Raw genomic sequence first — 18,574 nt, 5'->3', positions numbered from 1 at the left:
ACAAGTATGGCACAATGCTCCTGCAAAAAAAATAACTGCAACAGGAAGGTCTTACAGCTAAGGAAGCAGGTGCCAGACTTAAAGCACAAATTCAGTGACACATTAACCAGCTCCAAATTAATTCATCTCAGTTGAGGCTGAGAAGGTGTGCTTTGCTTTCCCCCCATAATCTACTGTGGTGAACAAGAGGGTGGTAGTGGTGAACCAGAGGGTGCTGTGATAAACCAGAGGAAGACAGTGAGGATCCAGAGGGTGGCAGTGATCAACCAGAGGGTGGCAGTGATGAACCAGAGGGTGGCACTGGTGAAGCAGGTGGCAGTGATGATCCAGAGGGTGGCAGGGATGAACCAGAGGATGGCAGTGATCAACCAGAGGGTGGCAGTGATCAACCAGAGGGTGCTGTGATAAACCAGAGGGGGACAGTGATGATCCAGAGGGTGGCAGTGGCAAACCAGAGGGTGGCAGTGATGAACCAGAGGGTGGCAGGGATGAACCAGAGGATGGCAGTGATCAACCAGAGAGTAGCAGTGGTGAACCAGAGGGTGCTGTGTGTGAGAAGTTGGCCTGGTATATGATGATCACTATTCTAGTGAGCACCTTGCACCAGTCCAAACGACCCTTATGGTGATTGGTTGTAAGTCAACCTTATAGACCAGCTTTCCTAGTGGTAGCATGGACAAAAGCAGTCTTAGGCATGTGAAGCCAGCTGTTTTACCATATGCAATCCTTTAAATCCCAAATGAAAGGACAACACACAAATTATACATTATAAAATATATGTATTTATTTCTAGAATAATCCCCTTGACTCTTTATGAGCACAGGAGCACAAGCGTTAAACAAAGAACACAGTATAACATACAATAAGATGCACAATTATGGATAGGCAGGGTGGCCACTCAAACCATATATTAAGAAAGGGGTATACGTACAATATCACGAACAATGAACAGGCCTAGGGCCTAGGGAATTGCTGGGCCTACACTGGACTAACGAAGGTTAGGACATAGGAGGCCCACAGGATGCGGGTGCAGTGTCTATAGGCAAACACGTTTACCATACAAATCAATGGTGCGTAAAAATCAGAAAGTTTTAGGTTTAGGAGTCTTCCGACTGGACTAGAACTTAGCCACTAAAAAGTAGGACACTAGAGGTGTAAACCACTATAGGAGCACCGGTGTAATCTCGTTACCTCACCCACAGGAAGGGGGTGCATAGGTGCCAAAGTGCGTCGGGTTTCTTTGTGGAGTTCTATGGAGCCAGATGCTGCAGGCGGCCAGGAGAGAAGAGTCCGGTTGGATCCAAGGTTGGATCGAAGATGTAGAGTACCTGAAAGCAGAGGAGACAGAGTCTAGGTCACTAGCCAGTGACCAGGATGGAACCAGGACGGAACCAGGCAGCGTTGGGTTGCGATCAGGTGCTGTCGTGTAGTTTGTCTCCGCTGCCACATGGACTAGGAAGGATCGAAGATGACCAGCTGGTGGACACGAGCTGTCTCACAAAGGCTCTTGCTGTCGGCAGTGTTGGTTCTCGAATTGGAGTCACCAAACCTTGGCAAATGCAACCCAAGCAGGACTCGAAGATGTCTTCTGGATAATACCGGGAAGGTCAGATCGATGGCTCCTTTTCAGGGGAGCTAGGGCCAGTCTGGAGCAACAAGACCAGCAGTGTAGCTTCCATGGATCATTGTCACAGAGGCCACTAGCTAATGGGTAACTGACCGGACAACGCGGCAAGCAGGAAAAGTGCAAAAGGGCCCCACGCAGCACTTGGTGAGTGTGGAGGGGTGATCTTTGAAGCACAGGCTGCTTGGGGCTGGGGCTTCCCAAACCTTAAAGCACAGCATCTAGGGTGCCTTGGGAGCTGCACAGGAAGCACTTTGTCGACTCTTCAAGATTGCCGGTCCCATGTCTCTCGTCGCCTCCACCGGTCTCAGCTTTGCCAGGACTGTGGATCGGGCTGTTGGATGTCTGGGAGTCTGGGTCTTGTTGATCTCTGTTGTTTGAGCTCTGGCAGGAGCAATGGCAAAGAAAGCCTTGATGCGCTGATGGTGCCTGCTTGCACAGGGTGGCCACTCCTTGACCACAAAGGAGATTCTTCAGTCTTCCACGTCGAGTGGGAAGTCGAAGGGTCCAGAGTTTCATTTCAAAGTTTCAGTCAGGATGATCTGGTTTGCATTGGCACAGCTCCTACCTTTATTCCAAATCTAGGGGCTGGATCTCCTGCTAGGTCCCTCCTATGGGTGGGACCCAGGAAGGGGGTGGTTACACCCCTTTCCCTTTGTCCAGTTTCATGCCAGAGCTGGGGCTGGAGAGCCCCAGCACTGGTTTGAACTGGACTTTGCATAGGACACCTTGTGTGCCCCAGGCAGTGTCTAGTTTCATTCAGCCCTCCCTGCCCCAATCCACAGCCTTGAACCAGAGGGTGGCAGTGATCAACCAGAGGGTGGCAGTGATGAACCGGAGGGTGGCACTGGTGAAGCAGGGGGTGGCAGTGATGATCCAGAGGGTGGCAGGGATGACCCAGAGGATGGCAGTGATGAACCAGAGGGTGGCAGTGATGAACCAGAGGGTGCTGTGATAAACCAGAGGGGGACAGTGATGATCCAGAGGGTTGCAGTGGCAAACCAGATGGTGGCAGTGATGAACCAGAGGGTGGCAGGGATGAACCAGAGGATGGCAGTGATGAGCCAGAGGGTGCTGTGATAAACCAGAGGGGAACAGTGATGATCCAGAGGGTGGCATTGGAGAACCAGAGGGTGGCAGTGATGAACCGGAGGGTGGCCGCGATGAACCACAGGGTCACAAACAGGCTGGACATGTAGAAACAACATGGTCGCGACCGTTGTGACCACACAAGTAAGTTCGCGTTCAAGGAATTTGTACAAACCCCTCGCGCACTGGCAAAAACAGCAAATTCGCAAATTCGCACGAATTCGTAAATTTTGCGAGTTCGCTTTCGCACCAATTCGCAGATCGAGAATTCGCAAATTTCGCCCATGCTTAGAAAAAATACTGATTTGTTTTTGTTGTGTTTGCTTTCAGAGATATGTTATGTTATGTTACTGCAATTTGTATAGTGCAACAGCTGCCCCAGCAAAGGGGCGTCCCGGTGCTAACAGCAAAACAACTAACACGGAGGGAGAGGCAACAACTACACAGTGGTAAACTGGTATGTTTTTATGGCCTTTCTGAAAGACAAGTAGTTGGTGTGGCTCCGAATATGGGTAGGCAGTGAATTTCAAAGGTGGGCTGCCCTACTGCGGAAGGAGCAGCCTCCTGCCAGTGCTCTACAAAACCTTGGGACCCTCACCAGGTGCTGGCCTAGTGAGCGGTGCTGAAGTGTGGGGACGTAGGGAGTAACTAAGGGCCAGATGTAGGTAAATGGCATTTACCGATTCGTAAATACCGAATTTTACCGATTCGGTATTTACAAATCGGTAAATGCCATATAGGTAAATATTCTGTAACATTTACCGAATCATTAAGATTCGGTAATTACCGAATCGGTATTTACCGATTCGGTAATTGCCATTGATTCCTATGGGCCTTGAGGCCCATAGGAATCAATTGGAACAATACTTTGAGGTTGTGCTTTACAAGCTGCGCAAGGACATGCGGAGAGCAAGTGATGGCTCATACAGACATGCGCAGAGCAAGTGACGCTCATACATCGTGATTATTTTAATGAAACCAACATAATTTCAACTGCGCAATGCCAAGTGCGCGAGATATGCTTAACTGTTATCTCTAATTTGGAAAAAGTGCGCGAGAAAGACGTGAAGCCTACCTTTGCTCCTCAGCTCTTTGTGACGTTGTGGGAGTAATGTTGTGCCGCACTTTCACGTTTTAGAGCAGCAGCGTGCCCAGAGCCACCAGGTGTGACGCAGTATGCGTGCCGCCATCTTGCGCTGATGTCGCTGTACGGCGGATTAATACATGGAGCCTTTGTTAGGATCATCACCATGGAAATGAGCCTTCGGGAGGATGTAAGAGGCTTTTGACATTTGATCGTGTTTTTGCAACAGAAAGAACTGGCAGACAATGACCTTTTCAGCAACATGCAAGCAGTTTTTGGGAGATGCTGCGAAGATTGGAGGCTGTTTGTTTTGGTCTAGCTTGTGCTTACCTATCGAATGGAAAATAAAAGGGGTTCACTGACAAAAGGTACTTTCATCTTTACTGCTCCATGGGATAAAAATACTACTGGCACGTGGAGAACAGCTATTTCCACTTCTTTGATAACCTCGGGTGAGAGATCGCTCACCGGAGCATGAGAATTTCTCTTGCATTATTTTGCTGGTCATTGTAATGTTTGTCTCGTTGTCCGTGTGGGTTCAGTGAGGGGTCAGTGGTAAATCAGTACTGATTAGTACTTTATTGCTGTATATTTTGGGGGTGGTGTGTCCCTTGTACAATTTATTTTAGGGTGTTTTAGAAGAGATGCTGGATGATGTGTCACAGTGGAGATGGTGGTGTGTTTTAGCGGAGATGGTAGTGTGTTTTGGGCTGGTGAGTGCCCCGTGCAGTATATTTCAGGTGTGTTTCAGTTTTTTATAGCTGGTAATGTTCCAGTTTGAATTCAGAGTGATACCCTGTTACATGTTTATTTTTGAGATGGAAGCTATGTGCTCCAAATTTTTTTAAGTTCACAGGGTGAGGTGCACCTTGTTGCATCCTCGGTTATGGGATTATATCGCCCAGCTGTGGTTCACGGGGCGTTGTGTGCACTGTTGCGGAGTAAAGAGTACTCCAATTTTTGGCTCACGGGGTGATGAGTGCCCTGTTATGGAGCAAAGTGTACTCCAATTTTAGTTTTAGGGGTGGTGAGTACCCTATTACATGTTTGGTGGCGGAGCAATATGTACTCCGGGTTGTGGTTCACGGGGTGGTGTGTATCCCGTTACGGAGCAAAGTGTGTTCCAATTTGTCACAAAATCGGTTTGTGTTTGATTGTGTTTCCCAAGGAAAAGGGATGAGACTAGTTGTGTATGTGATTTGTTAGTAATTACCTTTGGGACTTGTTACTAATTACCTAAGGATGCAAGGTAGTGTGAATGTTATCTTTTTTTAGTTCAAGTAAAATTTTATTAGGGTAAACAAAATTGTCATTACAAAAAGTGACATGGAATACAACAGTAGCAATAAGAATAATAAACTAGGGTACCAACAATAAATTTCATCAAATTAAAGAATGTAGGGGGAGAAAGAGGAAAAAGGGAAATGAAAAATAAATGAGGCTTGGAATGTGAAGTGTACACTCGATGAGGCTTTGTACTACGAGAGACAATGCAAATATATGCGGGAAGTTAAATATTAAAGAAAAAGAAGGAACAAAAGGTAATTTATGGGGGTTTCGAAAACTCTTGCTGCAATGGGGGAAGGTGAGATGAGCGTTTGGCGCAAACATCCAAGTAGAGGGTAACAGGGAGCCACAACGCATGTCTTTTCGGGGCCAGGGTAATGGGATAAACAAATGCAGTATCTAGTCTATGATTATAACATACATTGAACCACCAGGCTTTAAAAGTAATACCCTCAGAATTCTTCCAGTTAACAGTAATCTGTTGAAACGCAACAGCTAATAACAAATCAATAATATGAATATTCATTTCAACTTCGGTCCAGGAAGAGGATAGTGAGCCAAGGAAAATGTCAGTGATAGAGAAAGGGATAGAAGTGTGGAAGATAGAATTGATTTGATCCCATACTTTGATCCAGAATGCTTGCGTGAGAGGACAAAGGAAAAGCATATGAAAAAGCGTGGCATTGGGGGCGGAGCAAGACCAGCAAAGGTCCGGAGTTGTAGGGAATCTTTTGTGAAGGAGAGATGGCGTGTAAAGGAGTCGATTGTAAAGAAAGAAAAGTGTTTGTGTAAGAGAAGCAGCTCTGGAAGACTTGCGAAGCTTAATCCAAATTTTATCCCATAAAGAGGTGGACCAAGAGACGGCGAGTTCAGATTCCCACTGCACCTCCACCGTAGTTTTAGGCCGAGGTGATGGAGGATTGTAAAAGGAATGATAAATGGAAGACGCTGAAGAGTTGGAGCGCAATTGGGAGTGTAAAGAGGAAATCGGAGAAGTAGAAATCGTAGGTGGAGAAGAATGAGAAAGGGAGTCATATGCGGACATGACTGCAGTCTTGAGTAAGATATATTTGTGGGCAAAAGAGGAGGGGAGAGAGAAGTTTCGACTTAGAATAGGGAAAGGTGTGAAGACAGATCCAGTAAAAAGTTGGGAGACCCAGATTAAACCACGTTGCCTCCAAGATTTCCAGTAGAAGGGTTTTAGTTTGATAAGAATGCTGCTATTATACCAAATCGTGGTGGTGAGAAGTTCAGCGGTAGAAGAGGGAGGAGGTGGGGCAAAGGCTAAAAGTAGTTTTGCGGTGTATTTGTGAATTGGAGTGGATACGAATTGGGGTTTGCGGGAAAAGGAGAGATACTCGGCAAAGGAGAAGGGAGAGAGAGAAAGGTGTTCAAGTTTAGCCCAAAGGGGAAGAGGTTCAGTAGGATCATTAAGCCAGATAGCGGCCTGTTTTAGAAGGAAGGCTTTGTGATAAGCGGGAAAGTTTGGAAAATTAACCCCACCTTCGGCTTTGGGGAGACGTAGTCTTGATAAAGACATGCGCGGTTTCTTTCCAGACCATAAAAAGGAGGATAAGGTGGTATTGATTTTGGCAAAAAATTTGGCAGGGATGGAAACCGGGATATTAGAAATGCTGTAGAGGACAATTGGGGAGAGCATCATCTTAATGGTATCAAGGCGGCCCCACCAGGAAAGATATAAGGGATGCCACCTGGAGGTGAGGTCAGATAACTTCTGAGTACATTTAGTAAGGCATAGGGAGATAGTATCCGAGACAGAAGGGGTAATATACAAACCAAGGTATTTTTTGTGGGATGGGCTCCATTTGAAGTTAGAAGCCGCAAAGTCAGGCTTAAAGGTGAATTTGGTGAGGGGTAAAATTTCGCACTTGTCGTTGTTCAATTTATAACCGGAAAGATGAGAATATACATTGACTTCGGCAAGAAAAGCTGGGATGGATACCAACGGGTTCGAAATGAAAAGTAGAATGCCGTCAGCATAGGCAGCTAATTTGATTTGCGAATGGGATAGAGGGAATCCGTGAATGTTCGGGTTTTGACGTAATTTAGATAGGAAAGGTTCTAGAGCAAGGTTGAAAAGAAAGGGGGAAAGGGAGCAACCCTGTCTTACGCCTCTGCCGAGGTTGAAAAAGGAGGAAATTAAACCATTAGCACAGACCGCTGCTCTAGGGTTTGCGTAAAGAAAGGAAATGAGGGAAATAAAATTAGGGCCAAACCCAAACCATTTTAATGCGGAGAACAGGAATGACCATTCTACTCTATTGAATGCCTTCTCGGCGTCAAGAGCAATTGCGGCTAGGGAATTACTGAAGCGTGATGACTTAGACAAGACGTTGAAGAGGAGTCTAGTGTTGTCTGAAATGAAGCGACCTTTAACAAATCCTGATTGTTCAGGGCCAAGGAGTTCTGGGAGAAAGGAGTCCAATCTAATGGCTAAAGATTTGGCATATATCTTGTAATCGATGTTGACCAGTGATATCGGTCTGTAATTCTTACAGTGTTGAGTGTCTTTCCCCTCTTTTGGTATAATACAAATATAAGCGTCAGAAAAAGTGCCTGAAGAGGCCCAGCTAGATTTAAAAGACTCCAAAAGGTGAATTAGTTTGGGCAACAAAAGAGTGGCAAAATGTTGATAAAATTTGACAGTGAAGCCATCTGGACCTGGGGCTTTGTCTTTCTTAAGGGATTGAAGTGCCGTGTGTAATTCCCGAACGGTGAGGGGAGTTTCAAGGGAGGTTAGGTCAACGGGAAAGTTGGAGGGAGGTTGAATGCTTGTAAAGAAAGTGGAAAGGGAGTGATCAGAAGGTTGAGTGCCAGAAGAGTAAAGTGTAGAGTAAAAGCGGGAGAATTCCTCCAGAATATCCGCATCTTTATGTTGCAGAACTAAATTAGCATCAAAAACAGATTCAATATTCCGTTTGTTTTGTTTAACCTTCAAATAGTTAGCGAGAACTTTCCCCGCCTTATTCTTCCCACCATAAAATTTCGAGCTGGATTTCAATAAGTACAATGATGCATCATCAGTAGACTGTTATAGTTCATTTTCGCATTAACAAGAGCTGTTAAACTTTCCTGTGTGCGAGAGGTATAAAAGGCATGTTCCAAAGCTTTGATCTGAGATAAAAGATCACTGGTGCGTTTACGGGCAAGGCTACCCTTTGTAGCAACATGTCTGAGGATAAAGTCTCTGGCTGCGGCTTTATAAGCGTCCCATATAGTGTGAGTAGCTAAGGAGGGGGTATCATTTATAACAAAAAATTCGGTAGTAAACTCAATAAAGGAGGCCGTAAATTTGGGATCAAGAAGGAGGGCATTATTGAAACGCCATCGTTTGGGACCAGTGGATTTGGGTAAGATGTCAATGTTGATTAGAACTGGGGCATGATCAGAAAATACAATGGGGCCTATTTCAGCTTGGGTGAGGGATTGGGATAAGTGGTGAGAGAGAAAAATATAGTCAATACGTGATTGGGAGTGGTGAACAGGGGAATAGAATGTAAATTCTTTGCTGGTTGGGTTGCATAATCGCCAGGCGTCTATTAGTTTATGCTGAGAAATGGCGTGCGTGAAGAGCTTATGGGATTTGTTAGGGACAAAAAAAGATTTGGAATTCCTGTCTAAAAAGGGATCCAGTGGTAGGTTGCAATCGCCTGCTAGAATAAAGTTGTCTTCAATGCATTGAGTAATACGAGAGGCAAACGCACTCCAGAAAGTAGGATTCCCACCTGTGGGGGCATAGACATTAAGCAAGGAAAAAGGAACACCTTTAGAGGAAAGTTTAACAAATAACCATCTGCCTTCGGGATCAGATTCGGAGTGCAATACAGAGTGAGAAAAGGACTTTCGAACTAACAAAACAACACCATTTCTTTTGCCATCACCAGGAGCTGAAAAAACCCTTCCCACCCAACCTCTTTGGAGCTTAGCAGCCTCAATATCAGATAAATGGGTTTCTTGAAGAAAGGCAACATCTACATTCAGCTTAGCTAAATGGGAAAGGATCTTTTGCCTCTTGATAGGTGAATTTAAACCTTTAACGTTCCAAGAAACAATGCGCACTGACATCAAGAACAATTAAAAAGGGAGAATGTAAATAAGAAATGGAAGAAAGCCTCATAGAAATCGAGAAAGGAGGGACAAGAGAGAAAAGAATAAGAATGCTTGAAGAAGAGAAGACAGATAGAAGAGAATGAGAGAAGACATTGAAGAAGAAGAGCGTTGTGAGATAAGAAGGAAGTCGTGATAAGAGGATAATAGTCAACTGGGCAGAAGAGAACATAAGGCAAGAAGAGAAGTAAGCAATAAGATTTGGAAAAACAAAAGAAATTGGAGAGAGCCGTAGAATGTTACATTAGAGTAAAGAGGGTGTAGCAGAAAATTGCAGAGTAAAACTAGAAAAAGGGAGAAGGAGCAGAATAGCAGTAAGAGAATGAAATAGCAAGATCAAAAAGAAGAAGAAGAGCAGTCTGTAAGAGAGCGATATCAAAGGATCGAACAATAACCAAGTAAAAATCAAGACGAGAACATGTAAAACAATAGGGAGCATGTCAACAATGGAAGAGGAAAAAACAGGGCAATACTTACAAGGGATGATGGGGAGTGGATACGTTCAGAGGGCAGGACACAAGGGGAAAAATGGAGATGAGAGGAGGGGGGGAAGACCAACCAACGGCGGGTAGGTAAACGGGGCCACAAGACGTCCAACCGGAGAGACGTGACGGAACACAGGGAAGTATTCTGTGAAAGATAAGGAAAACAATATTATTAGAACCAGGCGAACGACGTAATTCCAGGTACATAAGGAAAGGGAATACAAAAAAAACAAGATTAAACAGTTGAGTAACAGGAAACGGACCAGCACAGGCAATGAACATGAAAGTTATGCAATAGCTGAGGAACCTGTGGAAAAAAGAACATAACAATATATGAAAAACTATGAACAATGAGTATCAAGGTAATCCAAAAATATTAGTGACCAGAGTCAGGGTGGAAATGAAGAGGAAGCGCCAGAAAACTCCATGTCAGCTGTACCACAGGAATTCAGAAAACTTCGGAGTCGAAGAGGATCCTCAAAAGTCATAGTCTTGTTGTTATGAAAGACTTTGAATAAGCATGGATGAAAAAGTCCATATCTGGCTCCAATGGAACGCAGTTCCGCTCTCATATCAAGAAATGCTTTGCGACGTGAAGCAGTAGCCTTGGCATAATCTTGGGCGAAGAATAAGGTGGAATCCGACCATTTAAGATGAGGTATAGCTTTAGCCGCTAGTAGAACCTTCAGCAAATCTGTGTATTCAAGAAAATACATAATTACACCTCTAGGCTTTGTCGCAGGGGAGATGGTGGAAGGAGCTCGACCTAGCCTATGTGCTCGTTGAATATTGAGAGAGGTGCCTTCAGGAAGGTGCAAAAGCTTGGGCAGGAAGGATGTAAAGAAGGCAATGGCATCATTCCCCTCGCAACCTTCCTTCAGGCCGTAGAGGCGTAGGTTATTGCGCCTATTTCTATTTTCAAGGTCCTCCACCTGCTTTTGGAGTGACCAGATTTGCGTTTCCATGTGGACAACCTTGGTGGTAGCTTCCTGGAAAGATGAGACAGATTTTTCCACCTTGGAGACCCTAGTGTCCATTAAGGACCAATTGTCAGTCAAAGTTTGCAGCTTGGAATTTGTCTCCTCCATGAATGGGCGTAGTGCTCTTATTTCCTCAAGGAGTAATTCTATAGAAATGGCTGGTGTTGACTTTGGGGGAGACGGTGGATTTTGTTTCAGCCTCTTGGTAGTGTTTTTCGACCCTGGTTGAGGAGGGACTTCCATGGTAAGAGATGGTTCACCAATGGAGGACTCTGCAGAAGCGTCTAAATTAGCCAACGCAGTAAAAAGTTTTGAATTTTTGATGAAATTCCGTTTGGGGGTTTTACCAGGGCCCTCCGCCATGAGAACACTGAGAGAAAGAGTCAGCAATAAAGTACGAGCCAGTGAGTACTACAGTTGTTAGGAAGACGCAGCAGAGTCAGTAGGAGGAGGAGCCAACACCAAATGCAACAAAAGCTTGAAGGAATCGGTAAATTATGGCAATAAAACTGAGGAAAGTCAAATTGTAGTAGAAGCAGTTCACAGCTGTGGTAACAGGGAACCTAAAATGGCTGCCATAGCCGATATCGATGAGAAGGCAGCAATCCAAGTGAAAATAGAAAAAAAACGGTTCCAAAAAAAAGAATAAAGTCACCTGTGAGGGTTCTGGTGAATTGTCCTCATTTCCTGGTGAATTGCGACATTTTCGGTGAGGCGCCGGTGTCAGGAGGCTTCAACCGTCGCAGACTCGCTCCTCAGACGAGCGCCGTCTGAAGGGACAAAATGGCGGTCGCGGCTGAAGCAAAGCCGCGACCGAAAGAAAACGGGAGCTGCTGGGCGAGGCTGAGGGAGTCTGGAGGCGGTAAACAGCCTAGGAGGAGCACGGAGTGTTCCGACGTCGTTCGGTGCAGGGCATTGTCGTCTCCGAAGGGTAGAACCACCACGAATCTCCGGTTTGGACGGAGCTCTACCCCGGGACCTCCATCCGTATCGGGCGCTAAGCCACGCCCCGTGTGAATGTTATCTTAACGCTCTATCTTTAGAATGTTTTGTGTACTCGATATGTACACTGAAGTTAATGTTTTCATTTTAATTTCACCTTTTCTGATTTCCCTAAAGAAATGAGATGTGTTATATTTAGCCTGTCTCTTTTCTGCCCATGGCATTTCACTGTGACTCACATGATGTCACCACTAGAATGTTTGGTGACATCATGGCGTGTTGGGGGCTTTGCCTGGCCTCAACTGGCAGTTGTCACTCCTGGTGGGGTTTTCATCTTTATCTTGATGACTTGACCTGAAATCCAGCTTGAGTAAAAGTAACCTAAAATTACACCTGGCTCAAGGACCTCTATTTACAACACTTTTGTATTCCTGAGACTTCCAACCGGAGGCAAGCTCTACTTCAAGCCTTTGGAGAAAACTATAACAGCAGGGTGATGGAAGCACAGTCCAGTCCTTTCCCTACCCTAGACAGAAGACACCACTGCAGACCAACCCCAACAGCACACAGCACAGGGGCAGTACTCCACCTCTAGCTTTCCTAGTTCTTCTTCCTGACAGGTTTCTTAGTTCAGTAGTGATCTAAAAGTCTGGACCCCTCTTTTTATACAATAAATCTCTTTGTTCTCTCCTGGCCCAGGGCTGTGAACCCAGTCCAAACCTCCATTATCAGTCAGAGCCCTGCCTCTGGACATACTACAGGGGGGCAGAGCTGTCATTGTGGAAGGCAGGCACAGCTCAATTCAGGTGCAGTTGCTACTCCTTCCACCACTCCAAATGCAGACCGGGCCTATTCAGCCTAACGCTGACTCATCCACACTCTCATGAGTCACTGCACATCTCCAGCCCCTGTCACTCTAAAGCCAGACAGTCAATACACATCCTAGCAGAGGCACACTGGATGGCTAAGCAAGAAAATACCTACTTTCTAAAAGTGGTATTTTCAAACACAGAATGTAAAAATCACCCTCACTAAAATATGCATTTTAACACCCTAGGTTCAGGCATACTAAACTTTATTTTCCTATCTGGTTCACAGGGGCAGTTGAGCTTGTGAGATTTTATAAGGAAACTCCCTATTCTATCCTATGGGAACTGATATCAATACAATAGTGAAAAACGAATTTGGCAGTATTTCACAAAAAGGACATGCCACACACATCAGGGCATATCCTAGCTTTCACATACACTGCACTCTGCCTACATGGGTACCTTGGCTCTACCTTAGGTGTGACTAACATGTAAGAAAAGGGAAGGTTAAGGCCGGGCAAGTGAGTGCACTTGCCAAGTCGATATAGCAGTATTAGACTGTACACAGGCTATTTAATGGCAGGCCAGAGTAATATTTACAGGCTGCTTATGTGGGTGGCACAATCAGTGCTGCAGGCCAACTAGCAGCATTTCATTACGGGCCCTGGTCACACCCAGTGCCCTGTACTAGGGACTGACTAGTAAATCAAATCAGCCAATTATGGAAACACATATCCATAAATACAATTTACAGGGAGAGCATATGCACTCTACACTGATCAGCAGTGGTAAAGTGCCCAGAGTCCTAAAAGCAACAAAAGCAGATCAGAAACAGAAGGCCACAAAGAAACAAATCTGGAGATACACCCGCTGTAAAAGCCAGGTCTAACAGATTCCTGAAGCTAAAACCCACATAGACTGAATTCCTTCATTTTCCAATAGTACTAAACAACCCCAGGTTGAAGCCTGGCTCTCCACTTTTAATCCACCAGGCTCTGCCTTCTTGCTGATTTATTATGTAACATTTCTGGAATCCACCCTTGAACCGGGCCTCTCTTTTAAGCAACACTTTGCAAGGAAGAACAAAACAGCTTAGCTCCCGCTTAAAGAAACTGAAAAAATGTCTCCCAGCAGATTATTTCAGAACGATTGTGCAATCTCAGGGTGGCGGTAACACTCTGCTCAATGGTCTCCTTGGTATCGCCAAAGCACGCTTGAAATATTCAACCATACCACCCCCCCATTCAAAGACCTAAATTGACAAACTGTTTCATTCAAGATCATCATTAATACCATCTGCATCACTTATAAAACGTATAAACCTTTAACATTAAGGGGCCAGCTTACTCAACAAATAAGCCAGCTACATCAGGGGGACATCCCTAGACAAGGAGCCAGGATATTGCTAGTATGAAGATAAAACATTGCAAGAAGTTAAAAAAACAGAAGACAAGCATTTTGTGCTCATGCTTGCAGGATATGGAACAGAATTCCTAGCAATACTAGATCAGCACAAACTCCACTGCATTACAAAAAAATTAAAGACATGCTACTTCAAGAAGCTCTACTCCTTACTCAACAGTCTATCCATAACCTTCTCCCTCAAGAATTATAGCTGACCTTGGCCAGACCCCTGTTAAGTGCTACGTTGCTCTTGAGCTAGGTTCATGCTCTTCAAATTCCACCACATACATCCATGTTTACATACACGATTTGGATTATGGTTTGGAGCCGCTACATTTGAATTTGTCTAATAGGTGACAGGGGTTCAAAGGTGTACTTCTTTTAACATGGGTGGCTACTGCCCTCATGAATATGGGCATGGCACTACTAACAGGAAATGCTATTATCCCATTGAGGAGATAGCCTACTGGATTCTAACTCTATAAATCTGTGTAGTATGTGAACCCTGCCCCCCTATAGCTCTCACAGTTACAAAAAAGTGCTTGATTACGTGAGAGTTTAGTTGTCAATGGAATTTCCCCCTGGATGTATACAGTCTTTAAGATTTTGGCATACTCCATTGTGTTTAGAGGAATCTAGTGCTGTTGTGTGCCTTCTCTCTGTTGCCTGCCTACAGTTCTCCTTATTTTCCCTCCCCATATAATACATTGTACAGTAAAGTGCAAGTGTCTGTGTTGAAAGCCACCTCTTATGTATGAAGCAGTAAGGGCGTTTTGTGTTCACCGAACCAGTTCAAGCTGTCTAGACTGTTACCTGACAGGAACAGCACCTGAACGATAAGTGTGGACAATGATGTGGCCTGATCTGCACACCTAAAAGAAAGATCTTTTCTACCAGCCTAGACTTCTCATCTTCTGTCTTTTTACAGTTCTTAGGCAGATCCTAAAAATAACACCTTTTTGTAGAAGGCGAGGTGGTCCTGGGTCAGTCGAAGGTGGATGGGGAGGGAGTTCCATGTCTTGGCCGCCAGGTAGGAGAAGGATCTGCCTCCGGCGGTGGCTCTTCGGATGCGTGGTACGGCGGCGAGGGCGAGGCTAGTAGACCGTAGCTGGCGGGTGGGCGTGTAGAAGGTCAGGCGGTCGTTGAGGTACTTGGGGCCCAGGTCATGGAGAGACTTGTGTGCGTAGGTGAGGAGCCTGAACGTGATCCTCTTGTTGACGGGGAGCCAGTGCAGGTCCCTCAGGTGGCCGGAGATGTGGCTGCGTCGGGAGATGTCCAGGATGAGTCGGGCGGAGGCGTTCTGGATGCGGTGGAGTCTTTTCTGTAGCTTGGCTGAGGTTCCGGCGTAGAGGGTGTTTCCGTAGTCCAGTCGGCTGGTGACGAGGGCCTGGGTGACCGTCTTCCTGGTTTCGGTCGGGATCCATCGGAAGATCTTGCGAAGCATGCGAAGGGTGAGAAAGCATGATGAGGAGACGGCGTTGACTTGTCTGGTCATCGAGAGGGAGGAGTCCAGGATGAAGCCCAGGTTGCGTGCGTGGTCTGTTGGCTTGGGAGCGGTGCCCAGGGCTGGGGGCCACCAGGAGTCATCCCAGGCGGAGGGCGATGGTCCTAGGATGAGGACTTCCGCCTTGTCTGAGTTCAGTTTCAGGCGGCTGTTCTTCATCCATTCGGCGACGTCTTTCATCCCTTCGTGTAGGTTCGTTCTGGCGGTGGCGGGGTCTCTGGTGAGGGAGAGGATCAGTTGGGTGTCGTCGGCGTAGGAGATGATGTTGAGGTTGTGCTGGCGTGCGATGGCTGCAAGAGGTCTCATGTAGATGTTGAAGAGGGTGGGGCTGAGTGGTGATCCTTGCGGGACGCCGCAGATGACTTTGGTGGCCTCGGATCGAAACGGGGGGAGGCGGACTCTCTGTGTTCTTCGGGCGAGGAACGGGATGATCCACTCCAGTGCCTTCTCTTGGATGCCGGTGTTGCTGAGGCATTGGACTAGGGTGCGGTGGCAGACAGTGTTGATTGCTGCAGAGAGGTCCAGAAGGATGAGTGCCGCTGTTTCCCCGTTGTCAAACAGGGCTCAGATGTCGTCGGTGGCTGCGATGAGGGCGGTCTCGGTGCTGGGGTTGGCTCTGAAACCGGACTGCGAGGGGTCGAGGGATCCGCTCGTCTCGAGGAAGGCGGCAAGCTGTCTGTTGACGATCTTCTCAATTACTTTGGCAGGAAAAGGGAGGAGCGAGATGGGATGGAAGTTTTTTAGGTCGCTGGGGTCCGCTGTTGGTTTCTTCAGTAGGGCGCTGAGCTCGGCATGCTTCCAGCTCTCCGGGAAGGTGGCTGTGTTGATGGAGGTGTTGATGACGTCCCGGAGTTCGGGTGCGATGGTGGAGTCGGCCTTGTTGAAGACGTGGTGGGGGCAGGGGTCGGTTGGAGATCCGGAGTGGATGGTGTTCATCGTGCGGGCTGTGTCTTCGGTGGTCACCGTGGTCCAGGTGCGGAGGGTGGCGGTGGGGTGCATTGGTTCGACGGTTGGGTGTGTGGATGGTGCGCCGAAACTGTTGTGGATGTCGGCAATCTTGCGGTGGAAGAACAATGGAGAGAGTCGCAGAGATCTTGTGAAGGAGTGATGTCGTTGTTGCCGGTGCTGGCGTTGGAGAACTCCTTGACGATGCTGAAGAGTTCCTTGCTGTCGTGGGCGTTGTTGTCCAGTCGCTCCTTCAATGATTTCTTCTTGGTGGTGCGGATGAGCTGGTGGTGCTTGCGGGTGGCGTGTCTGAGGGCGGTCATGTTGTCAGTAGTCTGGTCGAGGAGCCAGGCTTTCTCGAGAGTGCGGATGGTCTTCTTGGAGTCCTTGAGTTTGTCTGTGAACCAGGGGGCCTTTTGCTTCTGGGTCTGCTGGGAGGGTTCAAAGGAATCTTCTCCCCACTTCAAAGACACAACTGTGTATAAAAGGAGCACCTCAGATGCCATACTTTCACTACATTTCGGGACCTCTGGATACTTTGCCAGGAGGAAGGACTGCTGTGCAGCTGAAGGACTGCCACTCTGCAGGGCTACACTCTGCTGGACTCCTGATTTGCCAACTGGTGCCACCCCAGTCCTGAAATCATGGAAGGGGGCATAAGTTACTTGCCATCAGATCTGGTGAATCTTCACTGCTGAGTGACGCATCCCCAAGCAGAACTGGCATATATTTTTGGCTAAGTGGTGCATCACTATGCAGGACCGAAGCATTGCTGCTGCTGAGTGGTTTGGACCTGTCGCAAAGATCCGCATTGCCTACCACAGTCCTCAGAACGGATGCATCACCGATGGCACAGTGCATAAACAGCCCAAGTCCTTGCATCGCTCGTTGATGGCAGCCTCAATGACGCCAGACTCTGCATCGCAGCTTCACAGCTACTCAGTACCGACACAACACCAGCTGAGCACTGCATCCCCAATGCCGAACTTTGCATTGCAAGCCCAATCAATGGAATCCTAGGCGAGGACGCAACAGAACCTCGCTCTGCAGCTTTGTCGCATCTTTGAACTGACACATCGCTTCAGCTTCACGACGCATCCTCGATGTGGATCCATGCAAAGCTCCACAACTAATATTTAGATTGCTTTGTTCAGCTGGCCTAACTGGGACCCTGTAGCTGGCCGATGCTCTATTGCAGCCAGCCCTGAACTTGTGACTTTATCCTTGTCCGATATGACCAGATATCCTGATTCCCAAATTGGCATGTTGCGCTTTTTAATGCTATTTCACTACAAGTTTTAAAATTCAATAACTTCAGTTCTACTAATTGGATTTTGGTGATGTTGCACTTGTTTTCTTAATTTTAACCTGATCCATTTTTTTAAATCTTTAGTCGCCTCCTTTTGTGGTGTGCTTTTACTGTTTTACTGTTTGAAGTGTTGCACAAATACTTAACACATTGCCTCTGAGTAAAGCTTGACTGCTCCATGCCAAGCTACCAAGGGGATGAGCACAGGTTGATTTGGGGTTTCCTTGTCGCTTGCCCTGACAAGGATAATGGTTTCTGCTTGACCAGGTCCTACAACCCAGTCAACTGAAAACCTACATTCCCACACATTGTAAACTATACCCCATTTTATCAACAAATTCGCTGGAACAGAGTTATTCAGTCTTTCCAATATAACAAATTATCTCCAAATAACAGTGGCATTATTCTAATGTATTCTATTTATATTTCTTAAGCCTAGCTGTAACTTTATTTATAAGGCTAAATCACAGTACTAAGCCCTTTACAACACCCTCCTTTTTTAAGTAAATCCCTGTGATTGCAGAGACTATTTTTATCACCTAAAAGGCTCTTCACTCTTGACATGATCTAATTCCTTTACATTACACCCACTTTGAATTCAATAAAATAAGAACTACAGCGCGTTGCTGGCTATTTGAACACTGAAATTATGATATCAGAAAGTGACTTACTGGTAAATTGTTAGCTGCTCCCTCAGGAAGGTTTAATTATATACCACTAATGGTGTTCTTTACTTTGTACATATTAACTTCGGTCTACAGCTTGCGTCATAAACAAATGCTGCCTTTGGTTCCACTTCCTTGTTAGCTTATTCATGGTACCCAACTTGATGTCCTTTCCGAAAAACAGTACCGCGTCTCCTCTAGCCCTATCATTAAAGGATGTATGTATATGCATAGTTCTGTACATATTATATTTGGGAACATCATTTAATGCCGCCCAAGCGATGAAAGTTTGAATCAGCTTCTGCTGTTTTCTCCTCAT

The sequence above is a fragment of the Lissotriton vulgaris genome, chromosome 5 (assembly GCF_964263255.1).
Source record: "Lissotriton vulgaris chromosome 5, aLisVul1.2, whole genome shotgun sequence".
In the NCBI taxonomy this organism is placed as follows: Eukaryota; Metazoa; Chordata; class Amphibia; order Caudata; family Salamandridae; genus Lissotriton; species Lissotriton vulgaris.
This window is presented reverse-complemented; position numbering follows the sequence as displayed.